The sequence below is a fragment of the Typopeltis vanoorti genome, chromosome 18, assembly GCF_054136105.1.
Source record: "Typopeltis vanoorti isolate ZY-2024b chromosome 18, IOZ_Tvanoo_1.0, whole genome shotgun sequence".
Taxonomy (NCBI): Eukaryota; Metazoa; Arthropoda; class Arachnida; order Uropygi; family Thelyphonidae; genus Typopeltis; species Typopeltis vanoorti.
Window position 1 is genome coordinate 29,424,900 of NC_143566.1, and position 25,795 is coordinate 29,450,694.

The window sequence follows — 25,795 nt, forward strand, 5'->3', positions numbered from 1 at the left end:
CGGAAATCAAGAACCACAAACCTATGAAGGGATAAAAATAAGTTTAAAAAAAGTTGAAAACATAATATAGCAAAAAAAAAAAATAAAAAATAAACAAAAAATAAATAAATAAAATATAAAATAAAATAAATCAATATAAGAAGATTTGAAACGAATCCTTTTCTTAGCCATGTGGGTGGCTTAGTAATATTGGGGAAACTCTATATCGAGTAAGCCTCGCCAGCTAATCTTTATTTATTTTTTATAAAACTTGATAAAACACAGCAAATAAATAAAAATTAAATTACTAAATTATGCAATCAAAATAATGCTATAACGCCATCTACTTTTCCATAATTGACTGATTTAAGTTTAATTTGCTTTGATTCGAAACTCGGATGCTGTATATGAAGAGTAATCAAGAAAAGTTAAAGCGTTTTTTTTTAAATTAAAATAAGATAAAATTATGTATATACTTATGTATATTAAAGTTTATATACATATTAAATCGATAACATAACTTCTTTATTGACATCTGAGAACGTTTTCAGTTATTTCTCCAGCCAAGAATGTCTTACTTCTTTGGCTTCGTCATCACTTATTTTAGACAACTTAAAAAAATAAATAAATAAAAATGCTTTTCAAATTTTACCTGTTGGATTATTCCAATAGTTGCAAAGGTTCAACGAGTTCGAGCATGCTGAAATCATCTTAGTTTACAGCTTGTTCTACTAGTACACTTTTTACGCATATGAAGTGGTGGATAGTATTTATGGTTTGGCCACCCTAATTATTGGAATCTCAAAGGGGTTGAGCGACCTTTAGAAAAGTTTCCAGATTAACTAACCCTTGCCGATTTGACACTTTCGTGTTGTGAATAATTTTAGCCTTTCATGGAAGGAATTATGATATATATTTCTACCATACTATGCTAACATTTTTCACAGGGTTTAAACCCCTTCCGAACATAAAATCTGGGAAAACATCAGATATCATGCCCTTTTGTACGAGATTCAGTTAACATGGGTAACTAGTCCGACACGTTTAGACTTGTTTAACTACCATAGTAATTCTGATGTAGAGAAAAGACATGTTTTGATATTATTTTTACATGCAAATTGCCTTTTACTTTTTTTGATTTCTCCTCGTAGTATGGGTTGTTCTTGTAAAACTAATGAACCAGGACAATGTCAGACTAACTACAAAAAATTTTAAGGGTAGCCTTTTGATAATGTATTAGTTAATGCAGTAGAATTCTTACCAGCAATCAGTGATTCCGATTCCAGTGCCTCCTTTTCACCTGACAAAGAAAAGTAGATTATATTCTAGTTAGATTCCAGATTGTTATATATAATATAGCTTTGAAACTATGTACTACTGTATTTTAGTACGTACCTTCAAATTCAATAGAATTAGCTTCTGTATTTGTTGTGGGAGTTGAAGATGAACCTGAAATATGTATAAAAAATAATTATTTCTTCTTGGTATGATGTAGACATACTTTGAAATACTGTATAGTATTTTCATTATTGTTTTTGTCCCCCACCGTTTATCATTATACTTTGATCTACATCTGTGGAGTGTGTGCATATACAAGTACATAAATATGATTTTAGGATAAACGCAAATTCATTTTCATTAAAACAGGAGATCATAAACGTATTTGTTATTCACATAAAATCATATTAATGGATGTAAAACAAACTAAGATAGATTCTGACCCTAATATAACTGTGTGCTTCTTGAACCGCAAAGGAGCGATGAAAACGAATCATAGTGAACAATTTCTTGTATTTAAACCTTAACTATACTAAGAGGAAAAGTGTAATTCATAAACTACGTACTTATGAGAAATATAAGATCTCTTAATCAGACGAATTGAATTGAATGATCTTGTTTAAGGTGTAAGTTTGTCAATGTGTGATAAGCTTAAATCCTGAATAAGATAATTTTCGAACCTTGCTGTTTAATGAGCTATTTTCGGGTATTAAATCTCGAGGCTTATCTTTGATACACACATCCTTCTCTAGCCAATTCGTATAAGAGAAATATCTTAACTTATTGGTTTGTAACCAAATAGGCAATCCAAAAGATTCTAATTTGTCTTCCCTTTGCAGTAGGTTAAGGTATTATTAAACAAAGAAGAGCTTCGAAATATATCACGCTCAAATTTCTTCGTATCACCGATGCAAAAAAATAGAGCATTGTTTTTATTCATCCGCAAATAAGGAAAAAAAAAATAAAAATAATTATTTTCAAGTGCTATCAATTTAACTCTTAAGCTTTTAAAACAATAAAAGGCAGCTCATCCTAAAATTTGGGATTCGGATTAAAATTTTACAACAGATGTAATTTTTTCCTCTTTACAAGGCCTTGATAAGACCTCACTTGGACTGTTGTGCGCAGGTCTAGTGTCTTGGTTTCCGTTGTGATTCTGATACAGTGGGGAGAGAGAGTGTGTGCAAAGGAGTGTGTTAAAAATGATATTAGGATGGTGAAATAAAAAAATGTATCAAACTCAGCTTCAACGCAGAAATTAGAAGTATTTTATTTTATTTTTTTTCTCTTCCTCACGCAGAATGAAGAGAGGCTGAAATTTCTTATCAACCAATGGGAAACACTGGGAAAGATTCCAAGACGTCTTGTACAGACGAAAAAAAAAGTTTATTACGAGAACTTTCAGCGTACATAATTTTCAGCTACTACTACAGAACGTTAATTTCTGAAGTACCGAAGTGTTACAAATAGAATTCAGGATCAAAAATATTAAAGAAATGCATTAAAATACATTATTGCATAGTTATACTTCATATGTATATGCGTTTGAAAATCTCCGGACTAAGGTTATATTTGGATTCGGTGGTAGCGAATGTATCTTTCATGTTCTTCCAGGCGGATGTTCACTGATCTTCCTATTTGCCCATAATAGGACAAGTCACAATCACAAGGCACTTCATACACTCCTGGGTGTGCTAAAGGGTGAAGTTTATCCTTAGGCGAGCGGATCAGAGTTGCCAGCTTGACATGAGGTTTGAAAGTGGTGCGAAGGCCTTGAAACATGGCCTTCGCACCACTTTCAAACCTCATGTCAAGCTGGCAACTCTGATTGAAACAATATAATTGTAAATTATATATAACAATACAACTGATCCGCCTGGAAGAACATGAAAGATACATTCGCTACTATTACAATGGCAAGTCGGGACTGGCAGACCACGCTTTGGACACCCCTTCACACAGGATTAGATGGAGGAAAACGAATGTGCTATTTGGGAGTCGTTATAGATCCGAAAGATTATTTTTTGAGTCAGCAATGGCTTCGAAGAATTCTCCCAACCTTAACAAATATGGTTGCATTAATTTGCTAAAAATTTGGGAGACGGTTATCCTAAGAAAAACTTCTGGATAGCTGCCGGTTTTTTTTTTTTTTCTTTAGAGGGCGCCAAAAAATAGGACTTTAGATCTTTTGTCTTTTACAATTATATTGTTTCACTCACTCACTGTCGCGTTTACAAGTGTGTTGTGCTCTGACGATACTGAGTTGAAAATCAGCGAAATATATATAAACGTTAATAAAACATCTTTGTGATAAAAGTGCGTGTGGTGTTGTTAATACCGTGAAAAATAAGTCATGAACAATTAATCACTGCTTTGAAATGAAACATGAATAAGCAATATTTACTAATATTTATTAAGCGCCGAAATACGCACGAAGCAAAGTTCGTGAACCAACACCAATGTGTGAATTTTTCCATTAAAATATAAAAAATAACAAAAAAGAAATAATAAATAATAAAATTTAAATACGTTTCTTTTAAAATAAAAAATCTACTTAGTCTTAAAACATTTTAAATTTGTTTTCATTATTTCACGCCCCCCGCCTCAACAAAACCTGCGGCCCACAGTTTGGGAAGTGCTGCTCTATCATGCTACTAAATAGCAGCTATTTAGTAGTATTTAGTGCGACGTCATCGTTAGTTGTTACTATTTGCATTATTTAACAATATTTACTGAATTTTTTGCAACTATAAAAATGTTTTTCATTATTTACTCAGATAAATTCAATATTTAATGCTGCGAATTATATTTTCTGTTAAAGTGGTTTTCAATTCGTTTAGAACTTGTATTACTCAGTCGAGAGACTTGGAATGCATGCATGAACGAATTTCACACAGAAGTCACATGAAAACTTTAAGTTTATAATATATAAAGCACGTATTTATAAGTCTGTATCGTATAACATTGATAATAATTTTTATAAGTTTTTATAAATATCATATACTATGCAGAAATTATAATGATTAAGAAAGAAAACGCACACTTAAAATGCTCGTTGTTTATAGGCTAGTTACAAAATAAAATAGAAATAAGCTAACTACAAAATATAATTCTTTCAATGAACCAAAACCTATCTTCGCCTTAACTGAGAGCGATCTTACACGATTTCTCACAGTTTTGTCATCAGAATACCAATATTTTTCAACATCCAAGGTGTGTCACCCAAAATGCTCAAGTGTGTCAGTGCTGACACGCGTGTCATAGTTTCGCCATCACTGGTCTAGCCTATACACTAATGAACGAATTGTTATAAAATTTATATTTTATGCTAATTCTGGGTTAAAGACGAAGAAATTGATTTGTACCAATTAAGCGGATTTAAAAATTATTATCAATGTAGAAATTATAACAAATCTGCAGGAGTAATTATCTTTATCCGAAATTCCATATCTGTTAATAACATTACTAACATAAAAATGAAAACAGCTGAAAATGTCAATTTATATTTAGAACATCATAATATATATATATATATATATATATATATATATATAATGGCTGTATATAGGTCGCGTTGTTACACAGAGTCCAACTTTATACAAGAACTCGAGTGTAGTCTAGATGAGATCAGAAGTGACAATGTTCTCATAATTGGGGATATGAATATTGACTTGCAGGAATAGCGGATCCTCTCAAGATTATCTATATCTACTTGCCATGCATGGACTCGAACAATATATTAATGTCCCCACGAGAGCATTCAATGGTGGTAGAACGTGTCTAGATCATGTATTCGGGAGAACATTAAGTGGAAACAAAATCCAAGCAGCAGTTCTACGCCAACCTTTTGCGGATCACTTTCCAATCGGTATTAAAGTGCATTTGCAAGTACAACAGAAAGTTAGTACAACCGAAAACATTCCCTACACAACAATTGACTCGAGAGTATTGAAACGTAACTTAAGCACTGTCTCCTGGGAAGATATAATGACGGAAACAAATATTGATACCTCGTATCATAAATTTATTGCAATATTGAACAATAAAATGCAAGACTCGATTAGAGTTAAAATAATAGACAAAATGAAAGAAACAAAGCCCTAGATTACACAGGAAATCAGACACTATATAAAAATTAGAGATAAAGTGTATAAAAAGTTTAAAAAATACCCGCCCAATCAATACGATGAACGCAGTTTCAAGTACTATAGGAATCTGATACATCATAAATTAAAAGAAAGTAAAAATGAATACTACATAAATGAATTCCTAAAATGCCAAGGAAACCCCAGAAGACAATGGAAGTTTGTGGATAAATTAATCGGTAAAGATACACACAAACAAAACCTCCCCATACTTGAAGATATCGACAGGAATAGAGAAAATGGAGACAGAGGATTAGCTGAAGAATTCAATAACCATTTTGCCACAGTCAATGAAAGCATTCTGAAAAATGATAAACCCACCCCTCAGAATTGCACTTTCAAGAGACTTGATACTTCCATATATCTTTTCTCCACTTGTGAAAACGAAATCAAAAATGCTATAGCTAGCCTAAAAACAACCAAAACTTCAGGATACGATGCTATTAACACAAACATTGTGAAAGAATGCCAAATGTACATCATAGAACCTCTAATGTACATTTTTAACTTATGACTGATGACAGGCACGTTTCCATCAGATTTTAAGAAAGCTGTAGCTGTACCTATTTACAAAAAGGGAAACAAATATAATTTGAAAAATTACAGACCGATCTCCCTTCTACCGGTATTTTCGAAAATATTAGAGAAATTGGTAAAAATTAGACTCGTGAAATTTTTGGACAAAAACAACTTTTCATAGAATCAATTTTTGCTTTACTGAACTTCACAAACACAATTTATACCTCCCTCGACCAACATCAACTAACATTAGCAGTACTTCTAGATATACACAAAGCTTTTGACTATGTATCACATGAAATTTTAATAAAAAAAAATTAGAAGTCATAGGAATACGAGGTACTGCCCTCAACTGGTTCAAAAATTACTTAAATGCCAGATCACAAATTGTAAAAATAAACAACAGCTATAGCAGCGCCAAAACAGTAGACTGCGGTGTACCACAAGGATCTGTCTTGGGACCAATTTTATTTAATATTTATATCAATGACTTCTGCAATCTTAAACTAAACAGTAAAATAAATACTTTTGCAAATGATGCAGTACTAATTTTCTTTACAGACATAGCCGAACAAATGAAAACCATCGTGAATGCTGATCTTTTGAAAGTAATAAATTGGTTCCAGTCAAACTCAGTCTGAATGTCTCAAAAACTAAAAATGTAAATGTTAACTTGCGAAATACAACTGGCAAAATGAACTTCACTGCACAATTAAGTTTGCATGATTGGAATTGCAGGACAAATTCAAATTGCAACTGCGAGAAAATAGAAAAAGTCAGTGTAATAACTTACTTGGGATTAAAAATTGATAGCAATTTAAGCTGGAAACCGCATATTACCGATTATGTTAAACAGACTTTACTACCTAAAAAAAGATTCTTAAATTTAGATATGCTAAAAATATTATATTCTGCATGGATTCAAAGCACACTACAATATGGTATATTAAGTTGGGGAGGAATCTATCGCACTACTCTGAAACCTGTAGTCTCGACTCAGAATACAGTAATTAAAATCTTAACTAGAAACAAATATAAGGATACTGCAATGTGTAATAAATACACCTACTAAACATACTACCCCTTAGATATTTATACGTCTATAGGGTACTATTATTCATAAAAAAACACAACGAATACGTAAATATCAAACGAGATACTTTCCTTAGTAGACATAAGGCCTAAAATATTTAGTTTCAAAACAAATAAAGAATCAATGCACAAACCTTATACTTATTTAGCGCCAAAAGTATTCAACACACTACCTTTAACAATAAGATATGAAACTAACCCAAACAAATACAAAACTCTAATCAAAGAGTATTTATTTTCCCACAGAAATGAGGAAGCTCTGTTCAAAATAATTGTATAAAATATTGGTTTTTAGCATATTTGTATTCAAAGATCCAGTCATGTGTAAAGCGTAAAATTTAAATGCTATTTAACTGCTTTATTTTATTTTGTTCCTAATTAATTGTTATGCAACTTTCTCTGTATGATAAAAATTTATTTTATCTGCTATTTTATTATGTAATTATATTATAATAATATGTAATATGTATATTATATGAATGTACATATGTGTATATAATGAAAATGCCTTACATAAATTTTTGTAACTTTATGCATATCGTAACCTGGATGAGCTGTTGCTCTTAGGTTACACATATGATTGCTCAACATATTGTTCTATTATAGGAATCTTACAAATAAACATGATTTTTTGAAAAAAAAATAATTTCACTAATTAATAACAGTTAATTTTATGTAGTTTAATACTGTATCTTTACATTTGTTTACATTTCTCTACTGCGAATGGCGCCATGTATTGTCTGTAAAATTTGATAAATTTTAACTTTTTATAATAGATTTGTGTATATTTTATGGTAGTAAATTATAAAATAGACTAGTACATACATATATTTTATGCATTCATGACATACCTAATTTTTTCGATATTTTTAAGCTACGCGGTTCGTCTGCAAGTTTTTTTCAAATTGTCGCAAATCTCCAAAAAATTTTTCCAATACATTTTTTCAAAAAAAAAAAAAAAAAAAAAAACGCGTGTAAGTGAACCCGCGTTCTTCAAGGGACAACTGTACTTAGAAATGAGTTTGTTCATACAGGCCTATTACGAGACAGGCATGCAGAGATAACTACAACTGAACCATATTAGATCAATGAAACATTAACATGAAGAGGCCTGGCAGTAATATGGAAAATATCTTTCCCTTTCTTTATAAATCAGTTAACGTTTTTTATATAAAGCAAAGGAAAGAAAATTTTCTTTTTCTTTTAGAAAATAATTTTTTTTCCCGATTTCTTTTCTTTAGAAACGTTAGAAGTATACGTCCATCCCAATAGCCAGTGTGTCATGTTTTACTTGTCAATGTTTTTCTAGAGTCCTTTTGTTTTCGCCTTATAGACGATAAATATTATTTTTTTTTTATCTAAAGAAAAACCAAATAGTAAAAAAAAAATAATGGACGTTTGGAGTACTCATAACGAATTTAGATGACTGTGGAATAGATGTAATTAAAATAAGTGGTATGAATATTTAATGATTTTAATGTATTGAAAAGTAATTTGCTTTTGTTAAATAAATTGCTTACAAAAATCCCCATTATCGCAAGATGTTTATTTATATCTGACTGACAAATGAGTCATTATCATTGATGTGAGTTCTTTGTCTTTGCTGAAGAGCACGGATCGATACTGAGGCATGTCAACAAACTACACCATCTTATTCCACAAAAGGTATGTTAACAGCTGTGGATGTGCCTTTTACGGATTTTCTGAAAGAGCAAGCATTTTTGTTGCTCTGTAACTTGATAACCGGTCTCAAGACGGAGGTCGCATATTTATCTATCACAATTCCTGGGGCGGCTCGTGCATACGCACTACGGAACTGCAGCACCCCCAATTTTTCTCGATATATAAATAAATTTATTAATTTATTTATATTTGCTTGTAATATTTAATTTTATCATCAACAATCTTATACAATTATCTTATTTTGTATAAAACATAATAAAAATCCATCTTGTAGCACTTAGAAGGGCGAAGGACGATAGCAGCACTGTGTTTACCACAGTGTCATATTGCTACGCGCGCAAGCATATGCGCGTCATAGTGAGATGCGAGCTATTAGCGTTATGCGGCACTGTCCGTCGCGCAATTCCACTGTTGTTTATATGCAGTTTGCGCCAGTAGTAGAGTGTTCGTGGTGCTTATCGTGTTTACTCCGTCTCTTTAAATATTTGGACATTACAATTAAAGACATAACATTTGTTATAGTTTTTATTTCGGAACATTATTGGGATTATGGTAATGGATTTTATTTTTAAGTAATTTTGAATTATACTAAACAGTATAATTTTATCGATAATAAACAATATTTTTTCATGTTTAATTTATTTATTTTTAATTGTTACCTGGAATGGACTGGTTTAAGAATGATGGAAGCGACAGACAGAGAGAACTGGAGAAGAGCTGCTCATCTGCTGCAACCCTCTTGTTAGAGGATGCTACCGGACGACGACGACGAATTGTTACCATAATTTTGATATTTTATCCAAACACACATACTTCGATGTATATTTCGAAAATTACATCAACCCCCCCCCCCCCCACGATTTCAAGCCACGAGCCGCCACTGCACAATTTGCAAATCAGTTTGCGACTAAGACAATAATTAGTAGACGTAATAATAGTCGCCTCGTGATTCTTTCACGCTTTTTCGCAGGCACTGAAATAGTTCCAGAAAATAACACTGATCAGAGTATTTCCGGAAATGAAAGTATATACACTCAAGCCAAAGCATAATCACCTACCTAAGACTGTGTTATGTCTCTTTGGCCAAGGTGACCGCTTGCACTTATCTTGGCATTGAATCCTATGGAAGATATCCTGAGGTATTCTGGATCGGGTAGACAATAACGTCCCAGAGGTCAGCGACCTAGCGAGACACTGGCGTCGACCAGCAGATGAGTGTTTCATACGATCTCAAATATTCAAAGGATTCCAGTTAGAATAAGGGGGCCAGGAAGCACATGGAATGCTTGGATATGCTTTTCAAACCATGTTTGCGTAATACGAGTCTTGTGTTATGAGGCGTTGTCTTTCCGGAATATTCCCAATTCATCGGTCCACACTATCTCCATGTTGGGCAATTCTTATGTAAAAATTAGCGATGAGAGGAACCAGTAATGTTTGAGAATAATCTGGCCAACCGTGCAGTGCGGCTGGCTGGGATAAAGGATTAATAGTAATAATGTTTTGATCTATTAAGCGTCGTTTAAACTGCATAATAAATGAATTTTGTTATAAAAATGTTTATTGTTCAGACCTGTATTTAAAAGTAAAGAAGGGTAAATAAATAAGAAAAATAACTTTAAATTTTATTTGAGCAAAATCAGTCTCTTTTTTTTTTTTTTTTTACTGTTTAAATATATATATAAATATATATATTTATAATCTATTTTGAAACGCGTGTGAGAAAACTTTTAAAAAAAAGTAGCACACATACCACTTGTAGAATCTTCTCCAGAATGGTTTTCATCCTTGCCAGAACCTGTGAGAGAAGATGATTAACTTAAAAGAATAACCATTTTTTTATGGCAGTTTACTGCTGGCATGCGAATTTGCGTGCGTGTGTGCGACGCTTTTTGAATAAATTATGCGAAACGTAAACAATTGTTACATTTTGGCATTAATTATTTTTAAAAAAAAATCTCAGCTTTAGTGCCAGTAATGAATGAATATATTTTTAGTTGAACGTGTGCATTTTCGCGATTTTTTTTATTTTTTGTTAGAATTAGTTATGTCATTCAGGAGATAATCCTAAACAGACGAAAAGAGAGAGTATTGAAAGACTTGTTTTTCGCTACGCTTTAGCAATCAAAAATCGCAACAATTGTTCCATACTACAACCTCGTAATTTATTTCTGTACGTCTTTGCAGTCTCATTGGCGCCATGCTGAAGTGTTTGAACATCAATAGCGCCACCCGTGGTGATTATTTTCTGACAAAAGAGTATGAGATATAAAGTTCGTGCAAGCAAAATGTATAAGACTTCCTACTTACCATCGATATTTGGCCCTTCAGTAGATGACTTTTCTCCAAGGTCACCTATTAAAGAAAACTAAATGCATTCAAGCAATCAACTTAAGCCATCAAAGGATCCAGATAAATAGTCACACACACATAAAGGTGCGGCAAACAGAAGGAACTGACAACGAACTGCAATTATTATATAACTTAAGCGTTTAACTTTTGCGTAAAAGTCAAGAAATTTGCGTAAAAGTCAATAACAGCATTCTACTTTAAAACAATCCTAAGCTTATTTTATCTTAGTCTTTCTTATAATATATTTCTGAAATTCATAATAAAACGATGCGTACCACTGCTTGTTGTACTTCCACCATATGATTCATCAGGCTCTGTAATACATACAAAATATTTTATTATAAAATAATTTAAGCTTTTAACTTTTATATTCAATTCATTAAATTTAACTGTAACAGAACATTGCTTTACAATAATTCTAAATTTATAATACGATGCTTACCACTGCTTGTTGTTTTCCCGTCTCCTGACTGTCCAGGACCTGTATTACATAAAAATATTTTATCTTCATTCGTTAGTTTAGAATCAGAAATTTAATATAATATTTTGTATTAAATTTATAATCCATTATAGAATAATTTAGAAAATTTGCATCGATGTACAGATTTCTGAGTTATAAAATGGCCATGGGAAAATGCCACCAAATCGTGGTCTCATGCAGAGGTTGCACAGTTCTTCTCACCCTGGTTTTTTCATCCACAGACAAACGCAGAAAAACTGGCAAGAACGCACGCAGTTAACAGGCATAATACAGTAGCTTACAAAACCAAGTTACTCAAAAATCTGAGTAGTGTTTAATTTCCGAAATCCTTACTGCTATGTAAATTTTATATCAACTTTGGGGGGGGGGGGTACCAGAAGTTAAGTTTATATTGTTTTTCTCTTCACTTTCGTGTAAACCGTCATCATTATGTTTGTTAAGGATTTAGGCTTAGAGTGGTCTGTTCTGGCCTTAGAAATCATCATTGAATCTCAGAAGACGTCGATAACTGGCTTATTCGATGTACAGTGGGCAGTAGCTGAATACATACGACTACCGTCTAAGTGTAAAAGAGGTGTCTCCAGCTAACCCTGTATTTGAATCGATAATGAACCATTGTTTTTCTTGAACTCTAATAGTGTGTTCTCCTGTTTATTCACTTGTGACAGAGACACGAGTAAGTAACACATAATGTTACGTGACTTGGATATGTTTTGAATGTTGTTTTGAAGGAGAGAAAAGATTAGTCCTGGTGATGTCCTCAAAATAACAAGAGGCAAATTAGGAGCTAATAAATTCTCTTATTCTCTACACGTGTTAACCGTTATTAACTATGTAGCTTGTTCTATTTGTGTTTCGTTGCTGGCATCAATTTCTAACGATTTTTTTTTTTTCAACTTCAGTTTCTTCCTACTTTTTTCGGATAATTTTCATTGTTCAAAATTAAAACTAGAATTTTAGGTCTTTTGTTTCCTCTTTCTTCCTGTTCTTGGACGACTGCGAGCTGGATTTCGCTGAACTCAGGAACGGTTCCCTAACCAGCTTAATTTCTTGAGATGCTTTCTGAGGAAAAAAATTAACTTTCGACTTAGCTTTCTTCAAATTATGGTACGCGATCCGCTTGGGACTGTGAAATGAATATTTTGGAGAAATTCGTAAACACAAATTTTTCATGGGGCTTATTTTATACAAAGCTAATTCACTCTAATTTTATTGTTTGCAAACTATTTTATATTCACAAAAACTAAACTTGTTAAGCTTTTAAGTGTATATGTGTGATCCTGCACGTTTCTCTTTCGTAGAAGAGAAAAAAATTGCGGTTTATAGATTAACGAGCTTCAATGTTTTTAGGAGTTTCTCAGAATTCCTTTTTCAAGAAAAATTATCCATAGTGATGCACTTTGTGTATCCTTTTTTACACGAAACTCGGTATTTGCTATGTAGAAATCGCTGACTGATTTGCAGAATATTTCAGAAGGTAAGACTGAATCCAACGATCCCACCTACGTTTCTTTTAGGATAAATCAATTCTGTCACAGAATAAAGAATTCAAACTCCTATGACAGTGAAGAGACGTTCAGATATCTTTCATCCAAACTTGCATCTTTGGATCAAAACGTGTCTTTTGACGGCAACTCATTTTTTTAAATGAAAAAAAAAAGTAATTAAATGATCACGTGAAGAAAAAATTTGGTTCGTGGGTTGTAAATATTTATAAGGATAATATAGAAAAAGGATATAAAAAAATAAAGGATAATATAGATAATAAAAACAGCTTTCATTTACACCTGCATTTGAATCAATAATGAACCATTGATTTTTTTTTTTCCCGAGAAACCTCGGGAAAAAATAAATATTTCCTATAATAAAATCTTAAATTTTCCATGTATAGAATATACATAAACCTATTAGACACATATTCAAGCATTCTGATTATAAAATTGATTTCATCAGTCCCTAAATTAAGGCAACTACAAATAACAGAAATGAAAACAATCCATGGCATTCTATAGTGTTACAGTGTTGTTTATTACTTCCCTTGTCAACCTAATTGCGATGCCACGCATCTTATATTGGGTCTACGATCAGATCACTTCGTTCCCGCTTGTACGAACATTTTCAAACTCGTACGACAATCTTGATAATGCTCGTACAGGCATCTATCCACAACGGGATTTGAAACCATTGCCTGTTGTAGAGTGTCGACACTATCTATTCCGTAAGCAAAGTCAGCTTGGCTGGCGCTTGTACGAGCTCGTACAGTAGCTGCTATTATTGCGGTTGTTTGAATCAAAAATCTGGCCGGGTTCCTAGTAGAATATATCAATATCTTCCGGGGGAAGGGATTGAAACCTATTAGAACTGCGTCTTGAAAAATTGTTTTTACCTGTATATATATATATATATATATACACACATTCTATAATATAAAATGCTAAGCCTTTTTTGTAAAGTTATTTGAAACGTTTTGAAACTCAGGGGCTACTCGAATTTTTAAGTCGAGTCTTCAAAATTCGAGTCATTATAATTCATGGAGAACCGGCCTACCAGTCCGGAACTCGTGATGGGGGGGGGGGAGTTGGGCGCCGTAAGCGTCAGGGGGATGATCCTCCTAGTGTGTGTATCTTCTGGTTCCCATCTGCCATACGGCAGCGGGAGGGTAGCTATATGCTACCATTCTAGGGAGAGATGATTATGAGCAAGGTCGTTTCCCGTTGCCTTCCTTGCCGTAAGTATTTATGACTGTAACCTGTGTGTTCACGGGGCCGGTTTGCCTGCTTGCGGGATGAAAAACCTCAGATAAACTGGCGGAAAAAACCCTGCGGCCCACGCCCAAGACCGGCTAACTTGGCTATGGCTGAGGAAGATCCTTAAGCTCCTCACGTCGTGGACGGGAATCGAACCTATATATCTTTTTAAAAGTAACGTAGGTTGTATACTCACTCCCACATTACTCAGAATACAAAAGCTGGCGACAAGCAACCAGTTTCAATGACAGCATCGATTAAACCAATATATCAATATGCTTGAAATATAGTTTGTTTATTTGTTTTTAATTCTTAAGTGCATTGTGTTTCTGATTGCTTTGTTTGCCTTGAGAAATGGGCCAACTTATCTTTAGTTTAAAAGCTCTCTTTAAAAGTTCTTGGTGGACAGACGATATTCGAACCAGGGCCGCATTTATAATTTTTGAGGCCCTAGGCGCGCAACATCATAATGAGACCCCAAAAGAACAAGTCTATTTCAGTTAATCAAATTCATGCGCTCTTTTTTTTTTTTTAGTTTATTGAAAATAAAAGTCGATATTTCCATAATAACTCATTTTAATAAACTAAAAATAACACAACATTGGTATATATTTGCATTTAATATATATATATATTAAATGCAAATATATACCAATGTATACTCTATAATATAAAATTATCATTTTATATTATATATATATATTTTCATATAGTTTATAGTTTCTATAAATATAAAAAACTATATAAATTTTTATATAGTTTCACATTATGGGTAAATACCAAGAACAGTGAACGGAGCCTGCTCCACCCTTACTATCAGTTGCGTCTGTGTTGCACTCTACCAGATGGACTATGAGTTGCCCTGGTGTTGTAATCCAGGTATTTGCTTACGCTTGGACTCGCTGAACTTATATATATATATGACTATATAATCAGTTTAAATAAATAAAAAAAAACTAATAACTAAAAATAATAACTATCCAGGTTTGCTAGACGGGTACATACGTCCAGCAAAGAAATGGTACACTTACATACATCAATTTCATGGAATACAGCAATTCCTGCTAGCTTTATATTCTAAGGAAAGAACAATGTATTTCAAATGGAAGCGGGAGGCCTCACAAATTTTTCAGCGGCCTCTATTTTTTATATTATGAATTTAATATTTATAAATAAGTATTTTATTTTGCAACTATTATTATTATTATTATTACGGGCAACTCCAAGGAGTCCTTAGACTCATCGAGGGAAGCCCTAAACAACTACTCAACATCCACACAGTATCTATCATACTTTGGCTTGAACTCATTGACATTCATGGTACCCACAACAGACTCTGGCAACTTATTCCACTCATTTGCCACTCTCCAAGTAAAAAACCTAGTTCTAACACCCTTGTTAACAACAATGTGGTCCCCATAGAGAGTGAGGCCCCCAGCTTGCGCATCATGCGCCTAATGGTAAAATTCGTCTTTCCAACCAAAAGTGTTTACCCTACCTGCTGAGCTACGGAGGCTCAATATTCGCTTAATAAACGTTGGAATGATTTGCGATGTAAAATAAAGGCGGATAGAAATGATTATTTTCTTTACAGTTACCAAATTTACCATAGCATAGTAATTTACCATACCATAGCATTTAGTAAATTGCTTTAGTTAGTGGTTTAACTGAACTCATAGGAGACTGAAAGAGAAATGAGAACATAAGAATAGAAGTAATGCAGTTGATTTTTTGTTTTTCTTTTAGTTTGAATGATTTAATTATATGCATTACTTCAGGACGCTGCACCAAATTGTTGTTAGTAAGTGGTCTTTATAATCAGAAAAGAAAAATTCCCCGCTGCATAATACTCAAGACCCGCAATCAACAGTTGTGTGACTAATCTAGAAAATACGTGAAAAAAGTCAGACATTCGATCGAAGGATATCGTGTTTGTTCTTGCAGGTGGTTGGTATCCCATGCATCCCCAAAAAGCTTACAAAAATGCACATCGTGAAACAGACAGTGCGACTGTTCTTGACACGCAATCCAGTTCTGAGGGTATCGTCAACACATACTGCCTGTGAATACTGTGAATTTAAGGAACACGGGCTAAATAAATAGGAACACGTAGTACTTAAATGTCAGTCACACATGTGCATATCACAAGTGATTTGATTGCTACTTACGGGTACACAGTAATAGTTTAAAAGAATTTCGGCTATATTTGCAGTCTTTTTTTTTTGTTTCGTGATTATAAGTGGATCTTGGTGAAATAATCCCGCTCCCCCTGTTTAGCAATGGGAGTTTCCCACTGAAAATGGCCACTCGCATACGAAGTTTGAACTGAATTTTCACATGCCTTTTACTATTTGAAGCTGAGTAGGATATATGCTAGCGAAAGAATCTGTTTTGTTTAAACACAGTGAAACAAGTTTCTGTTCTTATCAAAAATTTAAAAAAAAAAAGAATGTAATTTATCTAAATATAGCAACGATGTATTATGAGGAATAAGATGCTCGTTGGACAAGTATTAAACTTGATACAATTTATTCAGGATGGCTTTGAAAGGGGGTTAGCAACAGGAGCTGTATTTATAGAGTTGGCAGCAGCATATGACACACTAAAGCTTATGGTCAAAATTTACAGCATGACAAACAGCTATCGGTTAATGGAGGTATTCAGATTGCTGCTATTCAGCAGGAGATTATTTGTTGATTTTCAAGGAAAAAAGAGCAGATGGAGTATCCAGAAAAGTGGTCTACCTCAGGGAAGTGTGCTCTCTCCCCTCCTCTTCAATATATACTAACGACCAACCTATAAACCCACACTCAAGAACCTTCTTGAGTGTGGGTTTATAGGTTGACCGGGCAATAGCTTATCATGCAAAATCCTTTGATAACATTGAGAAGCAGCTTATACAAGAACTAGAAACTCTTACAATTTACTGTAAGGAAAACCAACTGAAACCAAATCCCAGTAAAACTCAAATGTGTCTTTTCCGCCTCAATAATAGGGAGGCGAGGAGAGAGAGAGAGAGAGTTGAATATAGAATAGAATGGCGTGAAATTGGTCAATTATCGAAATCCAACTTACTTAGGTGTCATACTAGATAGGACCTTAAACTATAAGCGACACACAGAGAAGACAGCAGCTAAAATTCAAACAGTTAATAATATTCTGTGCCGATTAACACATCTCGGTGGGGTGGTCCACAAGTACTGCACACCTCTGCACTGGCACTTTGCTTTTCGACAGCCGAGTATGCTAGCCCAGTTCGGGAAAGATCATCATATGTCAAAATTATTGACAAGGTTCTTAATGAAACGTGTCGGCATATTACATGCTGCCTTAAGCCTACAAAAATTGACCATCTATATTCACTGTCTGGTATTGCACCTCCTCATATCAGAACAACAACACAGAGTAGATATGAGCGGAAATGATGAACGGCATCATTTGTATGGACATGTTGCAGTACATTAGGAGGCTAAACCCAAGGAAAAGTTTATTTCACTCAGTGGAACCATTGGTTGATTACATAAAAGCCACGAGGTCAACAATGTGGCAAGAACAATCTCCAGAGGCTCTGAACTTAAACGAATCTCTTCCATTCCGACTTACATCTAGACTGGCAAAGATGGAAGACATTGAATAGACTTCGTTCCGGAATGGGCAGATCAAAGCAGAATATGGCTAGATGGGGCTACACGGACAATGACAGCTGCTCATGTGGTGAAACACAAACCATGGACCATCTGCAGTAATGCCTAATAGACATTAATAATATATGTACCCGAGAAGATTTAATGCAGTGTAATGAAACAGCTTTAAAGTATATTAATCACTGGATGAGTGAAATTTGACATCTTATGTTTTTGTATAATATGTTATGCAAGTGCCATTTTTGTCTCTTAATGTATGCTTTTAATCCCTATTCTTTTAATGTCTATTTCTTTAAATGTATGATTTTAATCATTTATATGTATGATCTTGCATTTTCTGTAGTTCGCACACGAAATAAATAAATAAGATGCCCGTTCTTATTTAAAAAAAAAAATATCAGCCAGAGTTGTCAATTTAACACACCTAAATTAAATAAATAAAAACACTTACTGACATTATCGTTATTACCGTCTTCTGTATTTCCTGAGAATGGAAAATATGTTAGAATGAGTTGGAGTAAAATACATAAATTAACTTTATTTAAGCGCCTTACTTTATTAATAAAAATAAAGATTGTTAAGTAATAACACAGTTGCTCACTTTTTTTTTTTTCAGATATTTCTCCTAATTTTTTACCAGATGGCAATAATGAATTACCGTTTTACTTTGCAGCCATTAAAATGAATTTAAAAGTTCTTACATATAAAAACAGAAAAGTGTTGCGCGCGCGCGCACACGCACACACAAAGATTTGCTGTATTTCCAAAACCTTACCTGTGAGAGTTATTCCTCTTATTGCAACTAGCCGGTTTTTAGAATATGGAACGTTAGCTTCAAAAATCAGCTGAAATATGAAATATTAATTAACACACTTAAATGCTTTTCTAATAAAGAATTTATTAAAGAACTTTGAAGCCTTTAATGAATTTTTACTTATTATTTATAAGAACAAACACTAAGTTTTAAAAGAGGTAAACCGTGAGTAGACATAACTATACATAATAAATAACGGAAAAACTCACGTAGAAATATTATTTAATAGCATAATTTTCGCCTGTGTGTCACAGGCATCTTCAGTACAATTAAGCTCAAAATTAAACACTAACTGACAATTCCAAAAAGCGCCACCTAAGTAGCTGGTGTAAGATAACTAAAAAGGTCAATAACTTTCCTAAAAAAAAAAAAAAAAAAAAAAATTAATACAATGAAAAGTTAGGAAAGATTAGCTGATTTGTAAAGTACTATCTCCCATAAAGGGGATAGACGTAAGCCGTCGGATCTGTTTAAGTTAGGAGAATGAAGTAGAGTTTCACATGCTTCTTTATAAAGGCGTTCCATGAGAAACTGACTTTTGTGAAGAACTCTTGTCTTTCTCCAATGAACTCTGTGTCTAGTGAAGATGGCATGTTCTGCAAGTCCAGACTTTTCAGGTTTAAAGTATTCAATATAAGATTGGTGTTCCTTCTAGCTAGAATGATGCAGTAGCGTGTTATAGAATTAAATTAAAATATAACTGGAATATAAGATTGGTGTTCTTCTAGCTAGAAGAACACCAATCTTATATTGAATACTTTAAACCTGAAAAGTCTGGTCTTGCAGAACATGCCATCTTCACTAGACACAGAGTTCATTGGAGAAAGACAAGAGTTCTTCACAAAAGTCAGTTTCTCATGGAACGCCTTTATAAAGAAGCATGTGAAACTCTACTTCATTCTCCTAACTTAAACAGATCCGACGGCTTACGTCTATCCCCTTTATGGGAGATAGTACATTACAAATCAGCTAATCTTTCCAAACTTTTTATTGTATTAATTTTTTTTTTTTTTTTTTTTTTTTTTTTTTTTTTTTTTTTTTAGGAAAGTTATTGACCTTTTTAGTTATCTTACACCAGCTACTTAGGTGGCGCTTTTTAGAATTGTCAGTTAGTGTTTAATTTTGAGCTTAATTGTACTGAAGATGCCTGTGACACACAGGCGAAAATTATACTATTAAATAATATTTCTACGTGAGTTTTTCCGTTATTTATTATGTAAAGAACAAACACTGTTTTGACTGAATGAAGTTATAGTGTTGATAAAAGGGCAAAGCTGCTTCAGTTCACTACACAATGTAATCATCTTGACGAAACCCAAATCGTAAAAGTCATGAAATTTTGAACTCACGAGTGTAACCTCTCATAACCTGGAACTGTTAATTAACCTGAATGAAATTCAGCCGGTTGTCACCAAGTTGCCAAAAATTGTAGTATTATAGGTAATCTCTAATCAAGTTGGCCTTATTGTTATGTGCCATCCAGTCGTTTTCCACTCTTGGTGATCTGGTGAACAAGGGCTCTCCATCCGATTCTTGTCTTTTCTTTCAGCAATTCAAGTTGGTAAGCTCCTTTATGTTGTCCATCCAACTATTTTGCAGTCTTCCTTTCCTTCTCATGCCCTCAGTCTTCCCCAACATAACCGCATTTTCCAATGATTCATCTGCTCGCTTGATATGTCCAAAATCCATTGACTTGTGTTTAGCGATCATTGCCTCAAAGGAGTATTCTGTCTTTATATTCATTCTTTTTTATACAATGAAACCTGTGGTGAATTCATCACTAAAAAAACACAAGTACTAACCACAGTGATAAGTTTTAATACGTAAATATTTCATCCCAAGTACTTGGGACATCCTCAGTACAGTAATTCAAACAATACTAGGAATAATATACAGTTAGGGCTCATGATTACAATGAAATCTCAATATGACAGTAGCGTGTTATAGAATTAAATTAAAATATAACTGGAAAAAAAGGATAACATATATAAAGAGATTATTTTACACAATTTTGTATGACAATTTCCCATACTTTAGGAATAGCAAGGATGTCATTGCGGTTTAAATTTGGTCTGCGTAGTAGGGCTTCAGCACTTTCTTTATATAAACGTTCATGTTTATATAAAGATCTATGTAAAAGTTTTCCCAATGGATCCTATAGTTTGGGTTTTCAACTCCGTGTTGAGCGAGGCCAGATTTCTGCCGTTTGAAAAGATGAATATGGTCCTGACGCTCCGAAATGCGTTTCTGAACAGATCTACCTGTCTGTCCAAAGTAAGACAACTTGCAGGAGTATGGGACCTCATACATGCCAGGTAACATCAGAGGTGAGAGTTTGTCTTTAGGAGAAGGTAACAAGTTATAGAACTGGTTGATGGGTTTGTAGGTAGTGACAAGATTGTATTTCTTCATAGTTTTTGAAAGACGTTCGGAGATTTTTATATTCATTCTTGCAATCAATGAGATTCTTAATAGTCTCCTCCACACTCATAATTCAAATGAATCAATTAGCTTTCTGTGTTTCTTCTTAATAATTTAGTTTTCACATCCATATATCACTGCTTTGAAATATCATTGCTTTGACAATACAAACGTTCGTGGCCTTATTCCCACTTTTGTCTTGCGTAGTTTTTGTCACGTTTAACATCGCTTTTGCCCCGTGACTGTCCTTTTAATTTCATCTTGACATTTCCCATAATTTCTTATTACTGTAAATGTGAAGATGAAATTAAGTTGTAAATCATAACATTGGACGATCTCCATTTTATTTCCCTCTATCATAAATTCATCTAAATTGCCAGAAGCCATCACTTTTGTTTCTGATGTTTAAATTAAGCCCGGCTTTATTGCTTTTCGTCTTACCCAATAGAATCAACCGCTCTAGATCTTCCTTAGTTTCTACTATAAGGGTTGTATCATCTGCATATCTTAAATTATTTATTTTTCTGCCACCAATATTGATTCCAGCTTGGTCTTCATCTAAGTTAAAAAAAAAAAAAAAAAAAAAAAAAAAAAAAAAAAAAAAAATAGTACACAACCCTTTTTACACTTGAACACTGTTTCTCCAAAGACTGTTTTTACTGAAGCTTCTTAGTTGTCATACAGCTCTCTTATCAAGAAAATTAGATGCTCATGTATTCCCATTGATCGCATCACAATCCGCTGTCTGTTGTGATCCATGCAATTAAAAACTTCCTTATAATCAATAAAACAGATGAATACTTCCTTCTGAAATTCTCTTGTTCTTTCCATAATCCATTTCATGTTTGTATCCTCTACCTTATTGTTCCTGATTCATTATTAGCCACCTATGCTTAATCAGTTTATATACATTGCTTAAACTGTACATACGTCAGTATGTGCTAATCATATTGATGATATGCATGTTATCTTTAATCCATAAGCATAATTACACGTGAAGTGTTAATGCACATATCAGACAAGTTTGGTATTTATATTAGCATAAAACTGTGCAAGATGCTTTTTTTTTCTATTAAGATTTTGAGGGTTAATATCCAGATGCATTCTCATTCTGATAGTATTGAGAGGGATTTGTCACCCTTCTTGGATGTGACTTTCACAGCTGTTTCAAATTGGTCTCAGTGATGTAGAGGAAACTCGGAAACTATAGACTAGTTATTGTTTGAAGGTTTCAAATACAAGTTGTTTGTAATAGCTATTTAGGCCACTGCATAATAGCAAATGCATTTCATCAAATGCAATAATAAATATATCCCGAGTCTGCTAGAGAACTTCGTGAGTTTTAAGCAGTCTAGTACCACGTCAACGTTTGCCAAAGGTTTATTAACTTTTAAATCATTAATTCCTTTACAAACTGTCAAGTTTCAGAGCACAAACAGTTAATCTAATGAGTAAGAAATAACGATGGGTATTTATTTAGAGGTTAATGATTTACAACAAAACTTTGTTTGGGCATTACTGCTGCTCTTTTGGTTATCTTTTTCTTTTATGCCTTTTATTGACGTAAAAGAAAGATACGTTTACAGGGGTAAGAGGTGATAAACTACTGTTTCACCCACGAATTGTCATGTACAACGATCGACTAGGAAAGGAAGAATTCAGAAACAGCTATTGAATACATAAAATTGTCTCAAAATTTATCTTCAGACATTATTAGTAGTATTGTATTTCGTATATAAATCTTTTTATAAACATTTATAAATGTATAAACCTTTTCCAGTCTGTATAGTGAATAGACTATCCTTAGAGCCTATTATAGTCACGAATTATGAAACTCGTGCACGTGAGTGGGGGATTGTTGACTGTTGACACGAGGTTGATTTTATTTTCTTAAATGAATTTTATCCACTATTACTTATCACAATGCCATTAAATATAAATTTTTCTGTACAGATTTTCATTACAAAGAAGAACTATGCCGATATGAAATGTTCCTTTCTTTTAGTGTTACACGGTGATCAGCATTCATTATGGATTCTCCAACCGTGTTAAAATAACTCTTTTTATTATCCCGACGTTTCGATCTTCATATCATCATCTGGAGCATACAGAAATATACAAGACAAGCTGCGTTACATTTCAAACCGTAAGTTAGAGAAACAATAATTTGATCACATGCTTTTCACTGGCACCTCTAGTGAAAAAAAAATTACATCAAGCTAGATTTAATTTATGATTACATGAATAAACATTCTTGGTTACAGATGGTTTTCCTTCCAGTAACAGTGATGTCCTATTTCTATTATTACAATTGTTATTTTTGATTTAAAAAAAAAATTATTTATAAATTGCAACATGAATAAACATTCTTTCTTACAGATTTTTTCTTTAACATTTTGACAAATTTTGTTGCATAGTGATGTCCTGTTTTGTTAGTATTAAAGTTGGTATATTAGATTTAGGATCCTGGATTTTCTACAGTCCTGTTTATAGTTGTTCTTAGAGAGGAATGATTCGTGGGACGAATGTATGCCTTCCATATGTATGGGATTTTTAGACCATCATTATTGTTTAGATTGCGGTGGTTGATAATGATCTCACAGGCTTCCTTAAATTTGCGTTCATACCATGTTTTGGTGTGATGTAGACAACTAGTGCTTTTCTAGTCCATTTTATGTTTCGGGATAATGAAGAGTTATTTTAACACGGTTGTAGAATCCGTAATTTCAAAAACGATATGAAATATTTTGTTGCGGAAGGGATCCGATCACGAATCATTGCAGCGTACGCAAAAGAACGGAACTAAAAAAAAAAAAAAAAAAAAAAACGTGATGCTGCCAATTTCCCCATGATAGTTTCGTTGTATGAACCTCCCATTTTTATTTACCATTCCGTAGACAATAAAATAGCTGCTAATCACCTTTTCAGAGAACATATTATCATGCAGGAGCGTACCTTTTCCTATTTATACTTCACCGATAAAATTATGTTGAATCATAATGTTTTAAATAATCATTATCAATTAAAATATTATCTCTTAAGTTAGAACACGGCGCTTACGACATTTTCACATATCAGAATAGAATTAACTTAAACCCTCACCCGATGGTTGGTGTTATCATTTCCAAACTGAACTGTTTCCTTCGTCCAGCTTTTAGGATACGACTGTCCATAAACTGCATGTTTCTTCCAGAGTAACGACAGACGGTCATCTAGTGTATCTAGGAGGAGTTTGAGGCGAATTCTATTATCTCCATATATCTTGTACTCAAAAGAAAGTACCTTATGACCGGAGGGTGGCAATATGGGACTTTTGATCATCGCAACCCCACAAGGTGGTTCGCAGTCCTGCACTTTGACAAATTCTGTTCCAGATTCTACACGTAGAGAATCAGTATCATGAATCATGAATCAGTAGAGAAAAATGACAGCAGAAAAATAAGTCAATATTAATTAGCAAATATGCAAGGATGTTTAAGAAATTTGTCATTTTTAATTTAATTATTTTAATTTAGCTATGAAGAAAAGATGGTTATATTTTGCCGAACAGAAAGGGTGTAAATATATGAACTAGAAGTAATATTTTCGTTTTGATTTATCGTTTGAATTAAGGCGTAAAGCATTTACAAGCTCAACTGTATTTTATCTCCAACTGCCTTTCAAAATACCAGCTCACCTGTATGAGTTCCCCATAGCACAGTAGCGTCTGCGCTGTTGTTCCAGTTACAGGTGTGATCTCCTTCTTGACATGGGGCAGCTGTGAAGAAAAAAAAGTATTAAACAAATAAATATTGAAACAAAATGATATTGTATGTCGTTTAGGCTATTACATGCCTAAATGCTCGAAACAAAATTGGTTTCTATATGGGGGGGGGGGAATCGGATTATATAATCCTTAGCTTATCCACGGAACTAGAGATTCGATAGGGTTACATCGGGGTGGGATTTACATTAAAAAAAAAATAGGATGTACACATTGTAATTGACTGGTAAATAATATATAGAATACCATTTTTCTCTATATGGAATAACATCGAATTCCATCCGGAATTCATTTTTATCCCTGACGGATATTAATACATCATGTCGGCAATTTTGTTTTGTAAGAAATCGCATCCCAAATCACTGATTAAAATGAAACTTTCAAAAAGGTATGTTTCATTATCGCCTAAGAATTTTTAACCGAATTTGTAGCGCCTGCTATTTTAGTCACAGACGATGTCACTGCAAGATTTTTGAACCATTTCGTAGTATTGTCATTAAGCACCGTCCGAAAGGGTGGTATCGATCTGGGAAGACTGTCGCCAAAGTACAACAATAAAAGAAATGCATTCTTCTTGAGCCTCAACAGAGAAATGACAGTGATGATATATTTTTGGACAAACTGTAAAGAAAGAAAAGTCAGTACATTGTCATTTAACTAGAAATTGCGTGTGTTACAGTTCGTAGGAAGATGAATTGCAATTTCACTTCCTCCTTCCCCCCGCTTCCGTCTCGCTCCTTTATGACAAGGGAAATGCTAACGTGTGGCTCCAATCAAGCACATTTATTGGGTCCATTTCAAATCACGAGGATCTTCTTGTCAACACATTTAGTGACTTATTGGAGTAGTCGACATGCTTCAGTAGGTTTGAGAATTA

At 33.5% G+C, this 25,795-nt stretch overlaps 1 long non-coding RNA gene across 1 annotated transcript; it reads right to left on the reverse strand.

Annotated features, from left to right (window-relative positions):
* Window positions 1–24,361, reverse strand: LOC150096578 (uncharacterized). Its single transcript, XR_016549784.1, has 9 exons — window positions 24,258–24,361; window positions 18,696–18,765; window positions 18,372–18,404; window positions 11,491–11,529; window positions 11,324–11,362; window positions 11,007–11,051; window positions 1,375–1,428; window positions 1,241–1,279; window positions 1–21 (listed from the first exon to the last, which is right to left on the reverse strand). It is a non-coding gene; the product is annotated as an uncharacterized LOC150096578 (long non-coding RNA).
* Between the last annotated feature and the right edge of the window lie 1,434 nt (window positions 24,362–25,795).